This window comes from Glycine max, chromosome 19 (assembly GCF_000004515.6).
Source record: "Glycine max cultivar Williams 82 chromosome 19, Glycine_max_v4.0, whole genome shotgun sequence".
In the NCBI taxonomy this organism is placed as follows: Eukaryota; Viridiplantae; Streptophyta; class Magnoliopsida; order Fabales; family Fabaceae; genus Glycine; species Glycine max.
In genome coordinates this window covers 36,940,619-36,944,347 of record NC_038255.2, presented here as the reverse complement: position 1 = coordinate 36,944,347, position 3,729 = coordinate 36,940,619, and positions in this window count along the sequence as shown.

Sequence of the window (3,729 nt, the reverse complement as noted above, 5' to 3'; positions counted from 1 at the left end):
GTTTCTTTCTTTTTATTTTTTTTTGTTAGTCAACTTATTTATTAATTATATTATTTAATTTCTTTCTTTTCTTTCTTGTTGGGAACAAAAATTCTTGAAGTTACTTGCACACAAAAGGAGGTAAATTGCACAAAAAGGTTCAAGACTTTAGGGATTGTTCAAATTGCATATGCTATTTTGCAAAAAAAAAAATGAAAAGTAGAAGAATAAAAATGTTATGCGGGGAAGGAATGAAAATAAAAAAATGAATTTGGAACACTCAATGGTGGGTTTCGAAAGCTTGACACTTCTAAATGTAGTGCCTAAGCACTTGCTAATAAGCTACTCCCTAGAGCTTATTAAAAATTTAAAATAAGCTCAAAAAATATCATGGATTAGTCATAAGATCTTTTTATAAATCCTCTCAAACACTCATATAAGCACTTATAGCATAAAATGAGTCTCAATAAGCTGTTAATATGCTCTTACAAATGGGGCCTTAAATTGTTTTGGCATTTAAAAAACTTTCTTATTACAATTACAATTTTATATTTTTTAACCTAATAAAAAAATTTAAATCAAATTCTTGAGATGAACTTTTTTATTAAATTAAGTAAAAAAAATTATACTTAACTTCTGAGAAGGAACAATTTACCGAAAACTACATTAACAATTAAATTATTAGAGTGAAACTACTTTTTTTTAAAAAAAAAAAAACTTAATGTTATTGTACTTTTAGTATAAATAGAAATTTTTTTACTTAATAATATGAGACTTAACTAATTTATTGAATATGTTATTTTATCTAACATGAGATGAATATTTTCTTATGAGATACAATAACAAAATTTATAAAAGCATAGATTTGATACATGATTTATTGTGAAACTTCACATTATCTTAGAAATTTGGGCAAGAAGCTTTTAATTAAGATATTGATTTGTTTTGGCTTTTAAAAAGTATTTTTTTATTACAATTGTAATTTTTATTTTTTTTAATCTGATAAAAAAAACTATATTTTTGAGTCAGACTGTTGGGACGGACATTTTTTTATTAAATCATGTTGGGAAATTTACACTTAACTCATGGGAAAGGAATAATTTACCTAAAACTACATTAACAATTAAGAGTATTAGGTGAAACTCTTTTTTAATTTATTTCTATTGCACTTGTAATATAAATAGGATTTTTTTTGCTTACTAACATTAATTTATTGAATATGTTATTTTATCTAACTTGAAATGAGTGTTTTCTTATGAGATGGAATAGGAAAATTTATAAACGCATAGACTTAATGCATAATTTATTGTAAACGTTTATATTATCTTACACATTTGGGCAATAAGCTTTTTCATAAGTATTTAAAATATTTTGGAATTTTAAAATATCTATTATTGCAATTACAATTCCATAAATTTATAAAAGCGTAAGCTTGAGGCATGATTTATTACAATTTTAAGATAAAATAATTATTACAAGGAATATTATTTAAGTGCATATTTTTTTTAAAATTTAAAAATATTTTAATTTTGTATATATATATTCAAAAATTAAAAATGATTTGTATTTTATTGAATCATATACATAATAATGACCAAAATAATATACCTCATGCATGACATGGGTACAAAAATTAATTTTATACATTTTTCACTTTTTTAAAAGTATATTTGTTTTACCATAATTTTATTTTATTTTTTCAAATTATTATTTAGACTCATGGATCAGTTTATTTATCTATGGGCTTTTTGCGAATCCGATACAAACCTTGGAAAAAATATTATTTATTTTGCGGATTAGACTTATTTAGCCTATCCTCTAAAATGTGTATACCCATCCCTACAAAATAAACACTTCAATTATAGGATCTATTTTATATGGTGCATTGTTTGATAGGTAATGGATGGTACGAACAAAATAATATAAAAATAATACAATGCTATTTTTAATTTCATTTATCTTAATATTATTTAATTTATCTTCATACTACAATAATGGTGGTAGAGCTAATAGTAATAATAGCAACAACAATAATTATAACAATGATAATAATAGTGGTGATAATAATTATGATGATGGTAAAAGTGACAACGATAGTAAGTGTGGTGATGATGATGAAAGTGACAATGTCGATGGTGATATCGATAATAGAGGTGATGTAAAGGTGACAATAACATTGATAGTGATAGTAGCAATGGTAATGATAGTGACAATAATGTCGAAAACAACAACAATAATGAGTGAGAAACAAAAGAGAAAATGTAATTATTAAGATGAAGAAAAAATTAGTTATTTTATCTTTTAAGTATTTTGTAATTTAAGACAAAAGTTGTTATCAGAACACAATTTGAATTTGAATTATGATCGGTCTACAGGCTACTACCCTAACATGGCAAATCTTAACTATGTCTAGCATTATACTAAGACATGCGTAATGTTGGTGTACTAAACATATATACCAAAGAAGTTTCTACCAAAATTTTGGCAAAGTCTATCCTAAAAACATGGACTTCTCAAATTTGTTTAAAAGCATGTAAAATCACAAAATACCAATTAAACCATTATAGGCATATTACATTGGCCAAACAAAATAGTCAAGCTACTAAAAATTCATAATGCAATGCAACAGAGCCACCACTAGTGGAATTTTACAATAATAATTAATGACATAAGAACGAAATAACTCAAATCATTATGAACCCTTAAACACAAAAGGGCTACTGAAAAAAACATACTATAGACTTCTAGTGGAGGATTTAAATTCAACTAGAGTCTGACTATCTAAAATGGAATAGAGAAATTATGTGCGTTACCACTCAATCAGAAAATAATAAAATATATAACTAGCGAGACATTGTAATACCCAATTTAAAATAGAGTGAAAATTTCAAAACTCAATTTTATCAAATACAATAATCATAAAATCAATGACTCCTAAGTGAGGTATTACTTAAATAGAACTACGATCAGCTCTCTGCTTGAGTATAATGAAAGATAATAATAAAGATAATTGAAACAATCGACTAAACCAAACCATTGATTATGAATGATTCATGATGATACTTAATGTAATATTCTTTATAGAAATTGAGCTTGTTGCTTAAGTAATGTTTCTTCTTGTCTTAAATGTAAGAAAAAAATATCGCTTTGTATTGATTTAAAATATCAAAGAAATTCAACTAATTTTATATTATTTAATATTGTTATTTTTAAAATATCATTAATTTAATTAGGGTCTTAGTTTCAATGACTTTTTTTATTCCTTAAGTATCTGTGTGATTTTAGTATTTACTATGAAGGATGAATAGAGGTCGATGAGGTTCATATTTAAAGAGATGAGAATAAGACCCTTAAGTTTGGTGCTCGTGATGCTAGTTGTGTCCTTTGCACTTGTTGAGACATTAAGTTCCATCCTTTTAAGTTTTATGTTTTTCAAGACAAACAAGTGGATGCTTTTGGAAGGAGTTGGAATTGTACGCTGAAGGGTGTTTTGTTTTATGGCATATGCTTTGTCTTTTATGTTTTGATGTACTTGTATGCGCCAAGAGTAAGATATTTATTGGAACATGTATCTTTCTTTGGGATTGCACATAAGAAGTTATCATTCCTCTAATTGTAATATTAATTTGGTGGTATGTGTTTAAGTTCATATACCCTGATGATGTCTTTGTTGCTTATAAACTTTCTTGCTATAGAGATCTATGTATAAGTCATGGTAATATGTAACAATTTCTCTTAAATTATTTTAAA